The 22,621-nt window shown below is 46.8% G+C and overlaps 1 protein-coding gene and 1 long non-coding RNA gene across 2 annotated transcripts in view; one reads left to right on the top strand and one right to left on the bottom strand.

Moving 5' to 3' along the window:
* The window catches only part of LOC127009022 (bromodomain-containing protein 4-like), a 170,707-nt gene that overhangs the window by 95,870 nt on the left and 52,216 nt on the right, over positions 1-22,621 (bottom strand). The window lies entirely within an intron of this gene.
* Positions 9,837-12,014, top strand: LOC127009061 (uncharacterized). Its single transcript, XR_007761554.1, has 2 exons — positions 9,837-11,440; positions 11,607-12,014. It is a non-coding gene; the product is annotated as an uncharacterized LOC127009061 (long non-coding RNA).

Here is a 22,621-nt window from a genome sequence, read left to right as displayed (position 1 = left end):
CTACTACTACTACTACTACTACTACTATACTACTACTACTACTACACTTTCTACCTCCGGCTACTATAACCACACCACCGTCTCCTCCCTCCTGCTCCCTCCCTTCCCTACCCCCCCCCCCCGAACCTGTGTAGCGGCCAAGGTCAGCACGGGAGAGAGAGAGACACACAAAGAACATGCTAAATACAGAATGGTCGACGACTCCCTCCCGCCATGGACGAGGAGGAGGAAGAGGAGGAGGCGGAGGAGGAGGGGGTGGAGAAGGAGGAAGAAGAGAAAACAATATCAAAGGTCAAAGGAATATTAAGTAAAAAGTGTAAACAATGGAACCAGACTAAGAAACAATGTAAAAAGAAAAGTGGAAAAAATATGCAAGTGAATACGTCAAGGTTAAGAAATGGGAGACAGAGGAGAGGAAGGAATAAAGGAGGAACTACGAGGAAGAGAGGAAGAGGGTTCAGGAAGGAAGGAAGAAAGGAAGGAAGGAAGAGAGAGAGAGAGGGAGGAGGGAGGGAGGGAGGGAGGGCGTGGCGGTCTGTGAAGTATAAGGGTCACAAACTCCTCCTCCTCCTCCTCCTCCTCCTCCTCCTACTACTACTACTACTACTACTACTACTACTACTATATTTTGCTCTTCGTTTCTCTGTCTTTCAATTTTACTTCCAGGTATCTTGCTTCCCTTATCATCACTACTACTACTGCTAATACTACTTCTACTACAACAGCTACTACTACTACTACTACTACTACTGTTACGTCTACTACAGTTCGAAAGAGTGGCTTCATCACCAGACATCATCATCATCATCTGCTCCAGCATCAACCACCACCATCACCACCACCACCACCACTGCTATTGTTTCTGGTCCTTCCCCCCCGCCCTCCCTATCGTCACCACCATCACCAGCAACACCGTTTCGCACTACCCGAGTTAGCATCATAATGAAACCTCGTGGTGGCCATATTTGTCCGTCTGGATCATTGCCCCAACACACACACACACACACACACACACACACACACACACACACACACACACACACACACACACACACACACACACACACTTCTGTTCCCTATTCCAAAACAAATATTCTTCTACCACCCTTGCTCAGTCCTCCTCCTTCCTCCTTCTTCCTCCTCCTCCTCCTCTTCCTCCTCCCAAGCCACAGAATCACCCGCCTGCGACATATAAGTACTCTTCCCCTCCCCCCCTTTCCCCTGTCAAGCAACCTCCCCCCCTGCACCTCCCTCTCCGAAAGTTTATGGCGGTCACCAAAATTGAAAAGAGCAAAGACTCGACGGGGTGCGAACTGGGGATCAACAACCAAGGGGGGAGGGAGGGCGGGGACGTCAAGAGGTGTTCCAGGCCCCCCCACCCACCCAGTGCCCACATCCCAGTCCCCAGTTCTCTCTCTTTGTGTCTTATTGAGGAAACGTCCCGATCCTCCAGCCTTCTCTTCCTTTATTGTGCGCCCGAGTAAATGTTCCTTAGTCTCCAAGAACTTTAAACTTTCCAGGGTGGGGTTCTAAGCTCTCAGTAGGGGAGGGGAGGGTTCCAGGTTTTCCAAGGTGGGGGTGGGTAACCTTTCCATAGTGGGGGGATTGCAAGATATCCAGGGTGGTGCTATAAACTCTATGGTGTTAAGGGTTACAAGATTTCTAGGGTGCGAGAGGCTGCAGGGTTTCCAGGGTGAAGGGGTTACAAGATGTCCATGATGGGGTTCTAAACTCTCCAGTAAAGGGGGTTGCAAGCTTTCAGTGTGGGGGAGAGTTGTAAGCTTTCAAGGGAGGGTTTCCAAGCTCTCTATGGTGTCAGGGGTAACAAGCTTTCTAGGGTGCGGGGGGGTTGCAAGAAGCTTTCAAGGGTGGCTTCCAAGCTCTACAAGGTGGGGGTTGCAAGCTTTCAGTGTGGGGAGGGTTGTAAGTTTTCAAGGGTGGGGTTCTAAGCTTTCTCTGGTGTCAGGGGTAACAAGCTCTCTAGGGTGCGGGGGGTTGCAGGAAGCTTTTTAGGGTGGGGTTCTAAGCTCTCCAGTGTAGAGGGTTGCAAGCTTTCAGTGTGGGGAGGGTTGTAAGCTTTCAAGGGTGGGGTTTTAAGTTATCTATGGTGTCAGGGATAACAAGATTTCTAGGGTGCGGGGGGTTGCAAGCTTTCAAGGGTGGGGTTCCAATCTCTACAGGGTGGGGATTGCAAGCTTTCTGGGGTGAGGGGGGTTGTAAGCTTTCCAGGGTGAGAAGGTTGCGAGATATCCAGGGTGGGGGATTGCAAGCTCTCTAAGATGTTACAAGCTTTGTAGGGTACAGGGGGTTGCCAGGTTTGAAGAGTTGGGTTCCAGGCTCTCTAAAAGTCGTGAGGGATTGCAAGCTCTCCAATTGGTCAATCACACAGAAGATGATCCCCAGACCCATATTCCCTTCATCCCTAGATCTTGGCTTCCCCATTCCCATTATCAAGATTCCTCCCTCCCTTTTAGACCACATCACCAACACTATTCCCTGCCTCCAATATCCTATTCCCACTAAAGACGATCACCAACCCAACCACCTAGCTCCTTCTAAGCTCCCTTAACTACCCATTACCAAAAGATGACCCCATAAAACCCTCGCTCCCATTCCACGCTCCCTAACTACCCATTCTAACTAATAATGACCCCACAAACCCCTTCCTTTATTATCCATTCCAACCATTAAGAAGGCACCAAAATCTTCTTAATTCTCTTTTTAACTCCCTTACGACACATTACCGGAGAGGATTAACCCTACGACTTTACCTCCCTTCCCCTTTCCCCAAGTTTTTTTTTACGCCTTTGCACTGTCTCCTCTTGTAAAAAAGAAAAAAAAAAAAAAAACCCGAACTCCCCTTTAACTTCTCTCTCTCATGTGGATCATTTAAAGGTTCCTGCCCTTTCCTTCACTCTCCCCCAGTATCCCTAAAACCTTCCCTTCCCTTCCCTTCCCTTCCCTCAGTTATCAATACCCACCCAAAACTCTCCTCTGAACTTCCCTCCCTCATGTGGACTATTTAAAGGTTCCTGTTCCCTCCTTCATTCTCCCCAGTACCTAAAACCTTCACCTCCCTTCCTTTCCCTTCCCTCAGTTACCAATACATAAGAACATAAGAACGTAAGGAGTCTGCCCACCCTAACTCTCCTTTTAACTCTCCTCCCTCATGTGGACTATTTAAAGGTTCCTGTTCCCTCCTTCATTCTCCCCCAGTACCTAAAACCTTCACCTCCCTTCCTTTCCCTTCCCTCAGTTACCAATACATAAGAACATAAGAACGTAAGGAGTCTGCCCACGCTAACTCTCCTTTTAACTCTCCTCCTTCATGTGGACTATTTAAAGGTTCCTGCCCCCTCCTTCACTCTCCCCCAGTACCTAAAACCTTCACCTCCCTTCCTTCCCCTTCCCTCAGTTACCAATACCCACCCCTAACTCTCCTTTGAACTCCCCTTCCCTCATGTGGAGTAGTCAAGGGTTCCTGAGTCCCCTCCTCTTCCCCACCACAGCCATCTAAGAATCCGGATAAACTCGACAAAGCACACTGTGAAGGCGCCCGCAGCCCCCAGCCACATCCTTGTTCTGGCGGCGCTGCAGGGGGCCGGTGGGCGGGGGGGAGGGCGGGAGGTGAAGGTACGGAGACACCCAGCAGGAAATACTCGTTGAAATGCGGGAGTGAGAGTGGCTTGGGCGCCCTTTGTGTGTATGCCATCCTGTGCACGCTCGTCTTATATACCCAACACCTTGCGAGTCCTAAATCCTAATATATATGCCTCCTCTACGCACCCCAATCCTATATACCCCTCTCCTATACTCTCCAATCCTATATAACCTCCATTCTGTGCTTTCCAATCCTATATAACCCTCTCCTATACTCTCCAATCCTATATAACCTCCATTCTGTGCTTTCCAATCCTATATAACCCTCTCCTATACTCTCCAATCCTATATAACCTCCATTCTATGCTTTCCAATCCTATATATCCCCCTCCTTTATATCCAACACTTCTGCGTCTCCATTATCTAACTTACTTATCCCTTTTGCATTCCCATCCTATATATTCCTCCCTTACGCACCTCAATCACATTTAACCATCTCTTAAGTACTTCAATCCTAAATATACCCATTTTCTGTGCTCTCCAATCCTATATACCTCTATCCTATGCTGCCACATCCTATATCATAACCAAATTCTGTGTGTTCCAGTTCTATACAGTCCTATATTACCACTCTCCTGTGCATTCCAATCCTATAGTATGCATATCCCAATCCTGTCCATACGTAGTGCTCTTCCCTTCAAATTCCCTTCCTCTCTTTCTCCTCCTCATCTCCTCCACTCCTCTTTCATTTCCTGCATGCACTTTTTTCTACCTTCTCTTCTTTCCTCATCCCGTTCTTCCTTCCCTCAGGGCGTACTTCGTCATCCCTCCTCTTCCTTCTCCTCCTCCATGTTCTCTCCCCCCAGTTCCTCCTCCCTTCCTACTCTTCCTCCTCCTCTCTATCTTCTCTTTACCCCTCCATCTCATCTATTCTTAATTTCTCCTTCCGTCACTTGTATATTTCTTCATCCCTCCATGTTCTTCTCTCTTCCCTCTTCAGTTTTCTTCTGCTTCATTTCTTTTCTTCTCTTCCTCCTGTTTTTGTCCGTTCCCTTACTTCGTTTACTCATTCTTCTTTCCCTCCAATTCCTCCGGTTCTTCCTTATTTCTTTCGTTTTCTCATTCTTCTATCTCTCCAATTCCTCTGGTTTTTCGTTATTCCTTCCGTTTCCTCATTCTTTTTTTCCCTCCTATTCCGCCAGTTCTTCCTTATTCCTTTCTTTTCCTCATTCCTATTCCGCCAGTTCTTACCCGTTCCCTTAATTCGTTTTCTATTCCCCTTCTCCCCTTTCTCCTACCTTTACTTGCCCTCCTCGTTTCTTCACCCTGTCTTCATCTCCTTCCCTCCTTTCCTTCCCGTTCCTCTAATCCGCTTCCTCATCCCTCTTCCCCTATTCCATTACTTCACTCTCTTCTTTTCTTCCTCTCCCTCCTGTTTTTGCCTGTTCTCATTTCTTCACCCTTTCTTCATCCCATTAATTTTCTTCCTCTCCTTCCATTCCTCTAGTTCGTTTCCTCATTCCTCTTCTTCTCCCCTTCTCCCCGTCATCTCCCCGCCCACTGCTTCGCCCCCCGTGAGTCGTGGCGCCCCGCAGCCTCTCAGGTGACTCACGGCTGCAATTAACTCATTACCTGCGCTCCGTAAGGCGTGATTGCCGGCCAGGTGATGCCTCGCGTGCTTCCGTGCTTCGAGGGGATGGTCTACTTTTTCTTCCGTTTTTTCCTTTTATTTTTTTGTTTCTTTTTCTTTTGCTTCGTTTTTTCTCCTTTAATTTCTCTCTTCTTTTCTTTCTTCCCTTCTTCCTTTCTTTCTTTCTTTCTTTTTTCTTAATCATCACATTCATCATCATCACCATCATCATCTTTTTGTTCTCCTTTTTCTATTTCTTTTTTTTCTTCTTCTTCTTCCCTCCTCCTTAAATCACTTCTAATCACTTAATCTTTATCGTCTTCCGGTTCTTCTTCTTTTTCCTCCTCTCTTTTTTGTTTTCGTTCTTGCTGTCTTGTTTTACCATTTTTTTCTTTCTTTCTTTCTTTCTTTCTTTCTTTCTTTCTTTCTTTCACTTTATTTAATTCCTTGTCTCCGTATTCTCTTGCTCCTCTTGCTGCTTCCTTTTCATGTTCTTCCTTCTTCCATCTTCCTTCTTCTTCTTCTTCTTCTTCTCCTCCTCGTCCATTATCATCGTTATTATCCCATTCGTCATGCCCTTTACTGCCATTACTGTTCTCCAAAGCAGGTTCACTTGATACACTGATAACCTACCCCCCCCCCCCTCTCTCTCTCTCTCTCTCTCTCTCTCTCTCTCTCTCTCTCTCTCTCTCTCTCTGGCGCCCCCCCTCTCCCCCCACGACAAAGCATCTCCTCTCCTTTCATTCGCAGGCACTACTCTTCCTCCTCCTCCTCCTCCTCCTCCTCCTCCTCCTCCTCCTCTCTCTCTCTCTCTCTCTCTCTCTCTCTCTCTCTCTCTCTCTCTCTCTCTCTCTCTCTCTCTCTCTCTCTCTCTCTCTCTCTCTCTCTCTCTTGACATTTCTATTATTTGCCTTTATCCGTCCTAATCCCTTTTTTTCCTCTCCTCCCTTTTCACTTTGATCCTTCTCTACGTCCAGCTTCTGCTCCTTCTCTTTGTCCTCTTCTTAACCTGCATTCCTCCTCCTCCTCCTCTTCTTCCTCTTGTTCCTCCTCCTCCTCCTGCTTCTTCGCATCCTACTTCTTCCTCCATAATGTTCCCTCTTCCCTATTTTGGCATTGTACAACCTTATTTACTTCTCTTCCTATATGTTTCGTCACCTTTCTCCTTTCTTCTCCCTTTCTCCTTCTCCTCCAAGTTCATCCGCCCTTCCCTTCCGCTCTCTTCCCTTGTTACTTAATATCATTCTCTCACTTTCTCAATGCTCCCCTTTTAGCTCGCTTCCCTCTCTCAACCTCTTCTCTTCTGTCTATCTGTTTTTCCTTTCCTTCACTCCTTTCTCTGTTATTTCCTTACTTCTTAGCTTTTCCATAATGTCCTATCTCTATCATTTCGCTTCCTTCTCTCAACCTCTTTTCCTCTGCCTATCTGTTTTTCCTTTCCTTCACTCCTTTCTCTGTTATTTCCTTACCTCCTACCTTTTCTATAATGTCCTGTCTCTATCTTTTTCATTCCCTTTCTCTTGAGTTTCCCTCCAAATGACTTTTCTTTATTATCATATTTTTTTTAAAGTCTTCTATCCATTCAACACTTTCTTCTCAGCTTCTTCTTAATGTTCAACTTCTCTCTCCTTTTAATTTCCTGTCTCTTCACTTTCCTTCTCCTGAATCCTGTTTTCTCGTCTTTGTTACGGTAAAGGGAAGCAGAAAGATATAAGAACAATCGCAAACACACCTTCTTATCATAATAATATTCCTTTAGTCTGCTATCCATTCAACACTTTCTTCTCAACTTTCATAATGTTCTACTTCCCTCTCCTTTTAATTTCCTGTCTCTTCACTTTCCTTCCCCTGTGTCCTGCTTCCTCCTCTTTGTTACGGTAAAGGGAAGCAGAAGGAGATAAGAACCAAAAAAAAAAAAGATAAGTGAAGCTCCACAAAGATAACAGATGATAAAGCTCCCCCCGAAAGTTAATAAGTTTAGGGTAAATGATGTTTTGATCCTCCTTGTTATACATTAAAGTCTCCTACATTAAACTTTTTCAAGATAATACACGAAGCAAATATATATAAAAAAATGAGATTAGTTTGGTTGCAATAGTGTTTTGATCCTCCTCCTTACATCAAACCTCCTTCAAGATAATAGATGAAAAAAATATGAAATCAGTTTACTTGCATTGGTGTCTTGATCCTCTTCCTGCCATAAAACCTCTCGCAAGATAATAAATGTAAGAAAAAAGCAAAGATTCAGTATAGTCGCAATGGTGTCTTGATCCTCCTCCTTACATCAAACCTCCTTCAAGATAGTAGATGAAAAAAATAAGAAATCAGTTTACTTGCATTGGTGTCTTGATCCTCTTCTTGCCATGAAACCTCTCGCAAGATAACAAATGAAGAAAAAAAAAAGATTCAGTATAGCATAAATGGCGCCACTATAAAAATTGCCTGCGCCATGACGAGCTTGGACCGACCACCAGCCCCTGAAGAAAACCTACCGGCGCTGCAGGAGAAGACTTAGAAAAAAAGTCGCAAAAAAAGTCGCAATGATGTCCCGATCCTCCTTCTTACACCAAACCCTTCTTGCTCCCCTCCCATCGGCCTGTGTATAGTATAGTCGCAGATCCTCCTTACACCAAACCCTCCTTCTTCCCCCCCGTCGGCCTGTCCTGTCTTCCCATTCTCTCCGTCGTCGCCCAATATTGACAGCACGGCGAGGTCACCACCCTGAGATCTCTCCCCCAATGCATCAACCAGGGCGTGCATCGGCTTCCAGTTGACCTCTGACCCTCCCTCGCCCCCTCCAAAGACTCCTTACCTGCCCCGCTAGTCGCTACACACGTCCTGGCTCCCTCCCTTCCTCCTTCCACGTCTCCCTCTCCGTGTCTTAATACCTTTCTCTCTTCTTGCTCTCTCCTTTCCTTTCTCTCCTCCAGATTATGCTTACCTGCCCCGCTAGCCGCTACACCAGCCCTACCTCCCTTCCTCCCTCCTTCCCTCCCTCTTTGCGTCTTTATACCTCCCTCTCTTTTCCCTCTCTCTCCTCCCTCAACCCCCTCCAAAGACTCCTTACTTACCTCGATAGTCGCTACGCGCCCTGCCTCCCTCCTTCCGCCCTCCTTCCCACGCTCCCTGTCTCCCTCTCCGTGCCTTAATACCTCTCTCTTCTCCTCTCTCTACCCTCCTTTCATCCCCGCCTCCTTTCTCCCCTCCATAGACTCCTAACCTGCCTTGATAGTCGCTACACACGCCCTCCCTCTCTCTCGTCTTCCGTCCCTGTCTCCCTCTCAGTGTCTTAATACCTCTCTCTTCTTCTCTCTCTCCCCTCCTTTCATCCCGCCTCTTCCACTCACTCAGACAAGAGTTATAAGCTTATACTTCACTTCGCTCGGGGATATTTGAGGCTTGATCCACTTTGTACCTCCTCTTCCTCCTCCTCGATACGACTCTCCTTTGAACATAAGCTCTAGTGGATCTAACCCCACCTAATATCACTGTCCATGAATTTATCTCACCTATTTTTTAATGTAACAGTTGTATTGGCACTCACCATATGACTGCTCAGCCTTTTCCACTCGTCTATCACTCTGGCATAAAAAAAAGAACATTACAACGTGTCCTACCGGGTTCTCTTACCGACAGAAGCTTATGAATACCCCCCTTATTAAAGCCCTTCATCCATTTATAAACCTCGATCATGTCTCCACGCACCCTTCGCCTTTCTATAGAGAATGCAAGTTTAAATGTTTGAGTCTTTCGTCGTATGGCAAGTTTCGTAACCGCTGAATCATCTTAGTCATCCTCCTCTGCACCGATTCTAACATTTCGATATCTATTCTATAGTAAGGTGACCAGAACTGAACCGCATAATCAAGATGAGGTCTAACTAATGCTAAATATAGTTTGAGGAAGACGCGCTCTCTCTCTCTGTTTCTCTATCTATATCAATTTATATCAATCTCCTTGCTTTTACTCTCAATCTCTCTTTTTCCTCTCCATTCTCTCTTTCCTCTCTCTCCTAACACTCAGTTCTCTCTCTCTGTCCTTTCCCTTCCTTCTCTCCCTCTCACTCTCACTCCCTGCCCAGCAAACAGCCAACGTTTAGCCTGGTCCGGGGCGCGTCAGGAAGCCTCTGTTGAAGCCCGGAAAAGGGCGCGGGCAAGCAGTCTGCAATGATGCGCACTATTGACTTAACAACTTACGTTTGCTAATATCGAGGCGGCAGTGGAGAGGGGGAGGCGATGGAGGAGGCTTTTGTGTGAGTGCGTGCTGGGTAGGAGGTGGTGGTAGTGGTGGTGGTGGTATAGGAGTGGTGGTGGTAGTGGTAGGGGTGGAAGGGTTGTCGTTGTTGTTCTTGTTGTTCTTCTTTTTCTTCTTCTTCTTTTTCTTCTTTTTCTTGTCGTTTTTGCTGTTGGTGTTGTTGCTGATGGTGATAGTAGTAGCAGTAGTAGCGGTGGTGGTAGTGGTGGTGGTATAGGAGTGGTGGTGGTGGTGGTAGGGGTGGAAGGGTTGTCGTTGTTGTTCTTGTTGTTCTTCCTCTTTTTCTTCTTCTTGTTCTTCTTGTTGTTCTTCTTGTCGTTTTTGCTGTTGGTGTTGTTGCTGATGGTGATAGTAGTAGTAGTAGTAGTAGTAGTAGTAGTAGTAGCAGTAGTAGTAGCAGTAGTAGTAGTAGTAGTGGTGGTGGTGGTGGTGGTGATTTCACTCCGCAACTAGTAAAATTCTATGTCCAGTACATCAGGGAGGTAAAAGAACACAAAACATAAGTGGCCGTGGTGAGCAAATCAGGGAAGTAAAGTGACGGAACAAGCCGAGGCAGCAAAACTATATAGTCGCCGCGGGCAAGTCAGTCACTTCGGGGACTCGCCATTCGCGCCAATCCCGGACAGAATCTTGGCGGCTCAGTCTCCTTCCTTCGCGCTGTTAACTTCCTTCTTTTGTCCCGCCACTTTCCTTCCTTCCCTCCTTCCTTCCTTCCTTCCTTCCCTCGTCCTGTCATCTTCCTCCTTCCTTCCTTCGTCCTGTCACCTTCCCTCCTTCCTTCCCTTTGTCACCTTCCTTCGGCCTTCGTCCTGCCATCCTTGACACCCAACAAAAACGGGTTCCGGCGCCTTCACTGTATTTTCGATTGATTTGATATTAATCCCGTCTGGAATTTTAAGAGGTTCATCTTGCTATCCACCCTCCTCGCTTCGCGGGGCTGGGGAGCGTCAGGGGGCCCAAGGCCTTCCTGGCGAGCGTCGCAGGGCTCAGGGTTCCGGCAGGGCGCCTCGGCTCCCCCGGAGCGTCCACCTCCGTGTCGGAGATCCCGAGGGTCCGGGGTTGGGGGGGCGTGAAGTGGCAGCAAGACAGTTCCTGACCTCTTACTAGCCAGACGACACGTTCATGACACGATTCAGTGAAGTCTGGACGCTTAGGGATGCACAATTCCCCTAAGCAAGGCAAGTGTCATGAAATCACCGATAAAAAACGAGAAAACACAAAAAAATCAAAAAAATCCAAAAATACCAAAAAAAGTTGTCTTGTTTTGCTTTGTTTAAAGCGTCTTGTATGTTGGTATGGCGGGTCTTTTCTGGGGAGAAGGAGACTCACGCGTTCCAACATACAAAACCAGGAAAAGTCGATACGGAAACACCAAGAGAAGGAAAGCATAGAAAGGAACATCAGAAAAAAGGATAACGCAGAGAAGGAACATCAGAAAAAGGATAACGAAGAGAAGTAACATCAGAAGGAAAAGGAAAATAGAAAAACTCATCCACCTTTCGGCCCAAACCAACAACACAAAATTATGGGCGAGTCTCTTCTGGGAGGAAAGCGGCTCGTTCAGACCAGGAACACCAGAAAGGATGATAGTAATATTAAGAAAAGGAAAAGAGAAAAAAATCATCCACCTTTCGGCCCAAACCAACATCACAAAATTATGGGCGAGTCTCTTCTGGGAGGAAAGCGGCTCGTTCAGACCAGGAACACCAGAAAGGATGATAGAAACATCAATAAAAGGAATACGTTCAGACCAGGAACACTAGAAAGGATGATAGAAACATTAAGAAAAGGAAAATAAAAAGTCACCCAGCTTTCGGCCCCTGGGGCCGCAGGGCGGGCGACGGGTGAATCTCCTCTGGGGAGAAGGAGACTAACCCAGACCGTCACGAAAAAATAGAAAAAGGAAATTAAAACATCGAGAAAGGAAACTGAAATTACATCAAGAAAATTAATAAAGTCATCCTGCTTTCGGCCCCTGGGGCCGCAGGGTGGGTGACGGGTGAGTCTTCTCTGGGGAGAAGGAGGCTAACCCAACCCAGACCATCAAGAAAGGAAGAAGAAAGAAAAATCAAAACATCGAGAAAAGAAAATGAAATCACAACATCTAGCAAAGAAATAAAAGGTCATCCAGCTTTCGGCCCCTGGGGCCGCAGGGTGAGTGACGGGTGAGTCTCTTCTGGGGAGAAGGAGGCTAACCCAACCCAGACCGTCAAGAAAAGAAGAAAGAGAAATTAAAACATCGAGAAAAGAAAATGAACTACAACATCTAGCAAATAAATAAAAAGTCATCCAGCTTTCGGCCCCTGGGGCCGCAGGATGGGTGACGGGTGAGTCTCTTCTGGGGAGAAGGAGGCTCATCCACACCCAGCAACACCAACAGATGGAAAAGAAAAGAAAACATCCAGAGAAAAGAAAAGGATAGGAAAGAATATAAAACATCCAGAGAAAATAAAAGAAAAGAAAAGGAAAGAAAACATCCAGAGAAAAGAAAAGAAAAGAAATCATCCTGAAAAAAGAAAAGAAAAGCAAACATCCAGAGAAAAGAAAAGAATAGAAAACATCCAAAGAACAAAAAAGAAAAGAAAAGGAAAGGAGAAGAAGAGAAAAAATAAAGTAAACAAAACAAAACAAGACAACACCAAAAACAAAACAAAATAAACAAAATAAAATAACATAATAAATAAATAAATAAACAACCCTATAACTAACAATTTAATTTAGCAACTGGGATGGAGGTGGTGGTGATGGTGCTAGTGGTGATGGTGGTGGTGGTGGTGGTGGATGGGTTTGGTGGTAGGGGTAGGGGTGGTGGTGATGGTGGTGGTGGTGGTGGATGGGTTTGGTGGTAGGGGTAGGGGTGGTGATGGTGGTGATGGTGGTGGTAGTGTCGTTCTTGTTGTTCCTGTTCTTCTTCCTCTTCCTATTCCTCTTCTTTTTCCTCTTTTTCTTCTTGTTGCTGTTGTTATTGATGGTCTTAATTGATGGTGGTGGTGGTGGTTTCACTTCCCAACTAGTAACACCCTTTAGCAAGCAATTCAGAAAGGCAAAATAACACAAAGTAAAAGTGGCCGTGGCGAGCAGATCAGGGAAGTAAAGTGACAGCGGGAGGGGTTAGGGGGTCACGCCGCCCCTCCCTCACCCCGCCCCGCCAGCCCCGCCCCGCTCAGCCATGTGGGTGTGGTTGTGGAGGTGGGTGAGGGCGGTGAGAAAAGCAAGAAAAGGTGGAGGAAAAATAGTTGCATCGTCGAGAGAGAGAGAGAGAGAGAATGGGGGGAAGGGGAGAAACAGCGGGAGATGCAGTGATAAGAAGGGTGTGAAAATAGTTGTTTTAAAGAGAAATACTGTGTTGTTCTCTCTCTCTCTCTCTCTCTCTCTCTCTCTCTCTCTCTCTCTCGTACAAAGTTAACAGAGACACAATCACAATAACAGGTTCCTGGCACACAATCCTTCGCCTTATACGCCAGCCCGCCCCGACCCAGGACCAGGAGGGCGCTTACTACTGTCCCGCCCCTCGACACGCACGCACACACGCACGCACGCAATCACTGACACAAGGCAAGGCAGGCGAGGTGAAGGGAGGGCAGGGACGGCAAGGAGGAATAGGCAATGGGGAGGGGAGGGGGGGAGGAATGTACGTAGTGTTGTTGTTGTTGATTGTGGGGAGGGGTTAGTAGGGGGGTGAGGGTGTTGAGGGAGGGAAGTGAGGGAGACGAGGGAGGTAAAGGTAAGGGTGACGGAGGGAAAAAAAAACAGTACAGGTAACAAAGGGATATAGAGCAGGTGCAAGAGGAGGAAAAAACAGGTAAGAGACAAAAAAGGGGATACAGGTAAAGGTCGAAGTACAGGTAGTCATGAGAGCATCAAACACCTGTAATTAAGATCGATGAAATAGACGATAAGCGAAGACCAAAGAAAACTTGCTTCGTCTGTCTGTCTCCACGTGTGAGGCAAATTAATTAATGAGTCGTGTTATAAGACATTTCGCCGCCCAAGTTCACATATTTGACAAGGCTTTCGTAGGAGTTGTGTGCATTTCCAGTAGTAGTTTGATGACCCTGGTGGTAGTCTGACCCTTCCTCTGTACCGTGAACCTGAAGAAACACTCATTAGAACCTGAATGACCCACTCTTTGACCTTTAGAAATAGCTGATGTGAGAAGCGAAACTGTCTTGTAATCCGATCAAAGACAGAAAGATCCGTTATTTTTATAGAACGAATATCAAACTTAAATAAGAAAATAATAAAGTATTCACCAAAACGCCAAGGGCAGGATGAATGATTAAAATATGAATGCAAAATAATACAGAAAAGAAGATGAAATAAGAAGACAGTGAATCGTAATGTAAAAGGAAACGGGAAGAATCTGTGAAGAGGGATGGAGGAAGAGGAAGGGATAATACAGGTTAATTAATAGGCCAGGACAGGTGAGCGGGAAACAGGTAGTGCTGGAGACGAAATTAGATGTGACGTGCGAGATGCAGGTGGCGATGACCAAGGACGCAGACAGACAGATAGACAGACAGACAGACCAACCTTACACACACAAGAGACAGGGAAGGGGGGGAGGGGGGGGGATGACAGGGCATGCAAGCAGTCAGTCAGTCACTCATGAGGGTAAACGAGACTTCCTGGAGGAGGGGAAGTAAGCGAGCGACGACCGGACGACATCACCTCCTCCTTCTGTCACTCTCATCCCCTCTTGCCCCTCCTCCCCTACACCCTCTAACATTCACCCCGCCCCCCCTTCACCCTCATCCCCCTCCGCCTCACAGCCTCTGAAAGTCGCCTCCATCCCTACCTTTCACCCTCCCCACACCCTCTAACATTCACCCCGTCCCCCCTTCACCCTCATCTCCCTCCGCCTCACAGCCTCTGAAAGTCACCTCCATCCCTACCTTTCACCCTCCCCACACCCTCCAACATTCACCCCTCCACCCCTTTCCACCCTTCACTCTCCACCCTCCTCATCCCCACAGCCTCTAAAAGTCACCACCAACCCAACCATACACCCACCCCACACCCTCCAACATTCACCCCTCCACCCCTTTCCACCCTTCACTCTCCACCCTCCTCCTCCCCACAGCCTCTAAAAGTCACCTCCATCCCTACCTTTCACCCTCCCCACACCCTCCAACATTCACCCCTCCACCCCTTTCCACCCTTCACTCTCCACCCTCCTCCTCCCCACAGCCTCTAAAAGTCACCTCCATCCCTACCTTTCACCCTCCCCACACCCTCCAACATTCACCCCTCCACCCCTTTCCACCCTTCACTCACCAACCTCCTCCTCCCCACAGCCCCTAAAAGTCACCTCCGTCCCTACCTTCCACCCTCCCCACACCCTTAAATATTCAGCCCTTAACCAGGTAGCAGCGAGGGGCCAAATTTGTGGCTTTACCGTGTACCAGCGACGGGCCACATTTTTGCCATGATATAAACCCCCCAAAAATAGATGATGCATAAACTGATCACAAATGCGTTGATACATATTATGAAATGGTTTGCGTGAGTGATGATTTTTTCTCATTTTTCTCGCTTAGAGGGGCCTTTAAAAAACCTGATCCCTGCAGTTACCAGGTTAACCCTTCACCCTCTACCAACCTCACACTCTCTAACATTCACACACCCTTCCACTCTTCCTCCTCCACCAACCTTCCACACACCATACCTCTTTCCCCCTTCCACCACCAACCTCCTCCTTCTTACCCTCCACCAACCTCCTTTCCACCTTCTATCAACCTCTTCCTTTCCACCCTTTACCAGTTTCCTCCTTTCCATCTTCCATCAAAACATCTCTTCCACCTTCTATCAACTTCCATCCTTTCCATCCCCCATAAACCTCTTCCTTTCCACCCTCCACCAAGCTTCTCCTCCTTGCCACGGCCCTCCTCAACACACCTGGGCCTTTAACGAACACAGGTGAGCTCCAGAACAACAGGTAAGTTCACACCTTAATACACGCTGTAAAGAGACGTTGATGTATGCACTCGTGGATCATTTACTCTCAGGCCACAAATCACACGGCGGGGGGGTGGCGGGGAAAGTTCGGCCGCCCTTCTCTCACCTCTCTCCTTCTCTCTCTCTTCACGACGTTGCTCTAATACTAGTTTGATGAAGTGGTTGAGTGGATGCCGTGCCGTGGCGACCTTCGTGGTGAGCCTACAGGGCGTGGCGGATGGCGGAGCTCCACTTAGATAAAGGGAAGAGGGCGTGAGGGTAGTGCGTGCAGGGAAGGGGAGACAGGTTGAGGGGAGGAAATAGAATGAGAGAGAAGGGAGAAGCTAAGGTGGCGGATAGGTTGAGGGGAGATGAGATTGGGGAAAGGAAAAAAGTAGAGACAAAATGTATGAAATAGAAACGGGGAGAAAGAGGAAAGAGTAAGGAAGAGGAGGAGAAAAGGGAGATACTTGTGACATAAAAGGGATTATGAAGAGAGGAGGTAGAAGTTGAAAGAGGTGGAAAGACAGGGGAAATAAGGAGGATGAGGCAGGAGAGATGAAGTAAGAGAGAAATAAGATGTTGAATGAGGAGAGGGAGAGACAAGAGAGAGATAAAGAGGCTGAGGATAGGGAATAGGGCGAAGCAGAAAGAAGTAAGACGACGAAAGACTGAGGGAAGAGAACAGGGTGAACGAAGGGAGAGGCTGAGGGTATAGGGAACAAGACGAGAGGAGGAAGTCGCAAGGGAGAGAAAGAAATTGAGGAAAGAGAACTCGAATAGGATGAAAGTCGGAAAAGGCAGAGGGTTCAAAATAAGAAAGAATGAGAGGAGAAAGAGGCAAGGGAGGGAGAGAGAGAGAGAGAAGAGAAGTTGAGGGTATAGGGAACAAGACGAGAGGAGGGGGAGGCAAAGGAGAGAAAGAAATTGAGGAAAGAGAACTCGAACAGGATGAAAGTCGGAGAAGGCAGAGGGTTCGAAATAAGAAAGAATGAGAGGAGGAAGAGGCAAGAGAGGGAGAGAGAAGAGAGAGAGAGAGAGAGGCTGAGGGTATAGGGAACAAGACGAGAGGAGGGAGAGGCAAGGGAGAGAAAGAAATTGAGGAAAGAGAACAGGATGAAAGTCGGAGAAGGCAAAGGGTTCGAAATAAGAAGGAATGAGAGGAGGAAAGGGAGGGAGAGAGAAGAGAGAGAGGCTGAGGGTAGAGAGTAGGATGCAGGGACAAGGCAAAAGGTCAGTAGTCTGGAGGAAAAGAAAAACATCAAAAGGTCGACCGGAAAACGTGCTGGACGAAACACAAAGGTAAGGTTCTCACGGTGACCTCGGCTACGGGAGGGGGGAGGGGTCCGAGGGGAGGGCCAAGAATGGGAAGGGAAGGGGCAGGGCCAGGTGAGGGGTCAAGGGAGGGGAGGGCAACAACACCACTACAACAGGAAATGCAGAAACGAAGAGGAGGAGGAGGCGGGGTATGTAAAATTAAAGAGGGGATGATAAAAACGATCGTGAATGTGTGTGTGTGTGTGTGTGTGTGTGTGTGTGTGTGTGTGTGTGTGTGTGTGTGTGTTCGAGGCCACGGAAGATTGGGAAAGTATTTGTGATAAGACTTGGCAGCACCGTGTATAGTACCTGTTTAGTTACGGGTATTATGTATTTTGTCTCCATATTTTTTTTTCATATTTTCTTGTTCCTTATCACTTTTTTTCTCTACTCTTTTTTCCTCTCTCCCTTTCTTTCTCTTTCTATTTATTCTCTAATTTGTTTTCTTAATTACTCTAATTTATGGGTATTTGCTTAGTTACCGAAATTTTGCAAGTCTCTTATTTTACTTCAATATACCTTTCCTCCTTATTATTTTTTGTTTTATTTTTCCCTCTCGCCGTTTCTTTGCACCCTATTTACGGTTTTATAGGCTTTTTTTTCTTTATCTATTTATCTGTTTACTTATTTCACCTCAGCATCCGCTCCCTAGGTATATGGATGCTGGGTAAAGAAACGAAAGAGGAAACGAAAAGAAAATGCAGAGCGGGGGCACGGGCGATGTTTGGGGCTGTACAACATAGACCCCCTGCCTCGAGTACACAGGTCTATTTCAGTCTAATCCTCGCCTGGGTAGAAGAGTGGCTGCGTGAGTCGTGGTGCCCGTTAGCCGCTCTGTTCCCTCGTGTCAGGGCAAGAACGGGTGCGGGCGGGCGGGCGTGCTGTTCTTGTTTAACTTAAGTATCAGGAGCGATATGCAATCTGACCAGACCACTCATACAGCACTGCGCAGCATGCAAGCCAAGGACGCGTGAAGAGAACGAGGCAGAAGAAAAAAAATATGGCAAGGACACGTGAAGGAGACGGAGGGGAAAAAGTAATATATGGTATGTGCCGGGTGTTGCTTGGGCCTGCAGGAGGATGTCGTGACCCTGGTGTGTGTGTGTGTATGTGTGTGTGTGTGTGTGTGTGTGTGTGTGTGTGTGTGTGTGTGTGTGTGTGTGTGTGTGTGTGTGTGTGTGTGTTGGGTAAGCTTTGGGACACACGCGGGACAGGTCTGGGGGTGACGTGGGTCGGGTGACGAGGCTCAACAGGTGAACAAAACAAACAAAAGAGCAGGTGGCCTTTCTATAATAATTGTAGTGCAAGAGCTGATAAGATTGCAATGACGTGAAGTGCAACATTCCTTCCTCTATCAAGGCTTTGTTGGGCTGCACGGCGCCCTAACTCACTGGCGGGGCAGGTGTGGCCATAAATTGCGCCTCCAACTGTGACTCCGCCGCCACCAGTCACCAAGGAGGCCGCGGCGGTTGGGTGGGGAGGGGGTGGGGGGTCGGGGGAGCCGCCAAAACCTGAACTTCAGGCTCCGTCGGGAATAGGATGAGGCCGCAGAGAGAAAAAAATCTGTTGATCCTTCGAGTCGTAACTGGTTATTATTATTTTTTTTCCTTAATCTTGTAATCAGCGAACTCTTTCACTATATTTCGTAGTGCCTATGATAATTGTGAATAAAATCTTATAGATGAAACATAAGTTAATGAACCGTGCAAGATCTAGGTCGTGATAAGACTTTAAATAAAAACTCCACGATAAGCGAACAGTGCGCGCCAGATCGCTCCCCGGCGCAGGAGGGCAAAGAATGTTATCACACCAAGCCCGCTTGATAGGGATTTATGCCAAGGCTGTGTGCACATAACCGTGTCATCCTCAGATTAACAAGGCGGGGTGTCGGAAACAGCTGCACACAACTCCATATCAGACCAACAGGTATGAGAGGGAACAATTTATAGAGCAATACAGAATACATACGAGAATGCATGCATGAAGAGAGAGAGAGAGAGAGAGAGAGAGAGAGAGAGAGAGAGAGAGAGAGAGAGAGAGAGAGAGAGAGAGAGAGAGAGAGAGAGAGAGAGAGAGAGAGAGAGAGAGAGAGAGAGAGAGAGAGAGAGAGAGAGAGAGAGAGAGAGAGAGAGAGAGAGAGAGAGAGAGAGAGAGAGAGAGAGAGAGAGAGAGAGAGGAGAGAGAGAGAGAGAGAGAGAGAGAGAGAGAGAGAGAGAGAAGAGAGAGAGAGAGAGAGAGAGAGAGAGAGAGAGAGAGAGAGAACCCGAAATGTCATGAGGCGTGACTGTGGCGCTGCACGAGACACACCAACGTGACAAACATTAACTGACAGGACCCGGCACGCTGGTAGACGAAGGGACGACTGTGTGTGTGTGTGTGTGTGTGTGTGTGTGTGTGTGTGTGTGTGTTGGAAGCTTGTCTGCACACACACACACACACACACACACACACACACACACACACACACACACACACACACGAGGGTCTGGCTAAGTCCACGTGACATCGTATTAGTTACCTGTGGCAGTGGTTCGAGCCCCCCAAACCAGCCAACGTGCCACTGCCAGATTCTCTCGGTCCTCATCCACTCCTTTTTTTTTTTTTTTTTTTTTTTTTTCAAACGGATGTCTCGAAACGGTCTGAATTAACAATATTCGCAAAAAAATAGAAGTCTGAATATTTGATCAAGTCCACGTTCCAATTTAAAGTTCTTTCATCACTCATCTTGGGGCTCCTTATTTTTTTCTTCCTCGTACTAACAAGGATGTCGCGGATGGGCCTGAATAATAAACTACATGAATAACACACACAAAAAAAAAGAAAAATATATATAGTAAAGTTCCAGTCCACTGCCTTTACTTAATCACCGCACAGCTCCAATTTCTTTTTTTTTTTTGGAAACTTAAAAGACTGCAGCGAAACCGTCTGATTAAACTATGCAAACAAACCTAAAAAAAAAAAAAAAAAAGCCTTATGTTTAAGTTACACCCCAACGCCCTCGGGTTTTTCTTTCTTTATCTTTTTTGCTCACCTAAAAGGATGTCTCGAGGGGTTTGTATACAAGAGAGGGAGGAAGGGAAGGGGAGGTGAAAGGGAGGGGAGGTGAAGGGAAGAGGAGGGGAAGGTGATGGTAAAGTGTGTCAATGTTATGAATACTGGAATGGGAGGGTATAAGGTGAAGTGACATAGGAGGATAAGGTGGAAGAGTGCGAGAGAGAGAGAAAGGGAGAGAGGATGAAGAGGTAAAGGCAGAGGAAGATGATGGTAAAGAATGTGAACGTAATGAACACCAGAATAAAAGAAAATAGGGTGAAGTGACATAGGAGGAAAAAGTGAAGGAGTGGGAGAGAGAGAAAGAAAGGGAAAGAGAGGATGGATGATGGTAAAGAATGTGAACGTAATGAACACCAGAATAAAAGAGAAGAGGATGAAGTGATACAGGACGAAAAGGTGAAGGAGTGGAGAAGAGAGAAAGAGATAGAGGAATGAGAGGTGGATGGAAGAAGAGGTGACAGAGAAGTGTGTTAACGTTATGAATACTGTAACAGAGGAAATAGGGAGAAGTGGGTGAGAGGATAAAGCGAGAGAGTAGGAGAAACACACATAGAGAGGAATAACAAATGCGAGGTGAATAGGGAGGTGGAATTAGGGAGAAGTGATAATTAGCAGACGATACGATGAGAGACTAAGATAGAGAGACAGACAAATATGATTACCAGGAATGGGTGAGCTATGTGACTGAGGGAGATGTTTCAAGGGTGCGGGTGAAGGTGATAATGGTGAAGGGTTGACAGCAAGTGATAATAGGGAGATGGGGATGGAGAGGGAAGTGGAGAGGGTATTACGTGGAGTGTTAGGAAGGTGAAGCGTGAGGGGGAGTGGAGTGGAATGCGGAGGGAGTAAGGGACAGGAGAGAGAGGGGAGGGGAGGGGAGAGGAGGTAAAGAACATAAAAGAAGGATGAGGGGGATTTACGCTTATGAGCAAAGGGTAGAGGGGTCAGGGAGGAAGAGGAGGAGGAAAGGGGGAGGAAGGGGGGAGGGGGGCAGAGGTCAAGGTGGTTAAAGATATCTAGTTATTTAAGGTTTGGAGGAGTATAGGGGTCAGGGGATGATGAGGAAGGGGTCAGGGGGGTGATGGAGGGGTCGAGGAGGTGAGGGGACAGTTACTACGGAGATAAGGGGGTGAGGGGTCAGTTTAGGAAGGTGAGGGAGGGGAGGAGGGAAGGGTTGAGGGGAAAGGGGTTAGATAATATGGGTAAGGGAGTAGATATGGGAGGTAAAGAGGGGTGGGTGGGTACGAATGTTAGGGTGGAGGTAAGGGAGTGAGGGAGTAGGAAAGGGGTAGTTGCTCTTTACTTTTGTCTTTTATGGGAGCGGCGAGTAGGTTTTTTTTTTTCACTATTTGTTGCCCTTGAGCCGTTTTCTTTGATGTAAAAAAAATGGGTAGAGGGATGAGGGAACATTAAGGGAGGACATGAGTGGGTAAATAAGGTATGAAGAAATAACTAAGGGAGTAAAGGAAAGGTAAGGAAGATGAAATAAGTGAAAAGGGGAGGTGAGATAAGGTAAGGTAAGGTGAGGTGAGGTGAGGTAAGGTAAGGTAAGGTAAGGTAAGGTAAGGTAAGGAAAGGTAAGGTGATAGGTAAGGGGGGGTGAGGGGGGCAGGTATTCGAGGTGAGGGTGGGTCAGGGACAGAAAGGAAGTAGGTAAGGGAGACAGCTCAATGGGTTAACAAGCCTTCACGAAGCCTTAAGAATTTCGAAGCGACACAAAAGAAAAAAAAAGAAAGAAGAAAGGGAAGAAAAAAGAAAGACCCAAACGAAATGTAGGTGACAACACATGGAGGAGGGAAGCCTTGTGTGTGTGTGTGTGTGTGTGTGTGTGTGTGTGTGTGTGTGTGTGTGTGTGTGTGTGTGTGTGTGTGTGTGTGTGTGTGTGTTGATAAGATAACTTGAGCGCCAAAGTATTTACGTTTCAAAACACACACACACACACACACTCACACACACACACACCTTTCCCCCACCACCACCGCACACAAATAGATATAGTTTCCAAAATACTTTAAAATTATATAAAGCTAATAAAGCAATATATGAAAACTAGGATATGTAACTAAAAAAAACACAGATGAAAACAAACACAACACAAGGAAAAGAAAACAAGAAACAAGGAAAAAAAACACTACAAGCTCCCTTAACAAGCTCACCTGCACGCTCCCACTCCTTGTTCGGATTCTTACCTGGCCAAGGGAGCGGTGCAGGTAATTACAGGTAAGGTCGATTTTTCTTTTTTTCTGATCAAAGGAGTAAAGGAGGAAATGTTGCAGCTACTAATTTTTTTTTTTTGCTTCCGAACTTTCAAAACAGCTTATCGACCTTTTAGCTTATGCCTCTACTGCTTCTTCTCCTCCTCCTCCTCCTCCTCTTACCTAGTTACTGAAGCGAGGAAGGAAAATGAGGAGAAGGAGAACGAGGGACGGAAAAAAAATCACTGGGGAATTCGATAGCGCTGAGGTGTGAAGCGTGAGAGGGAAAGAAACAGAAAACAACTGAAGTGGAGGAAACCAGGAAACATGAGACCGTGTAGTTTATTGGAGGGAAGAAACCACTGCAATGCGAAGACAATAACTCCTGAAATACTAGAGACCAATTTAGCGTGAGAAAAGAAAACAAAAACGAAAAATAGATAAGAGTCAGAATGGGAGTGTGAAGGAGGAGGAAGAGGAGGGAAAGTGAGATGAATGAAAGGAAAATTAAGTTGAAGAGAGAGAGAGAGAGAGAGAGAGAGAGAGAGAATGGAAGTAACTTGAGGGATGCTAAGAAAGAGGAGAAGCTCAGAAGACACTCAGAACAGACCACAGGCAGACCACAGACCATTTT

This window comes from Eriocheir sinensis, chromosome 4 (genome assembly GCF_024679095.1).
Source record: "Eriocheir sinensis breed Jianghai 21 chromosome 4, ASM2467909v1, whole genome shotgun sequence".
In the NCBI taxonomy this organism is placed as follows: Eukaryota; Metazoa; Arthropoda; class Malacostraca; order Decapoda; family Varunidae; genus Eriocheir; species Eriocheir sinensis.
Note: the sequence above shows the minus strand (reverse complement) of the source record. Positions and strands in the feature narration are given on the sequence as shown.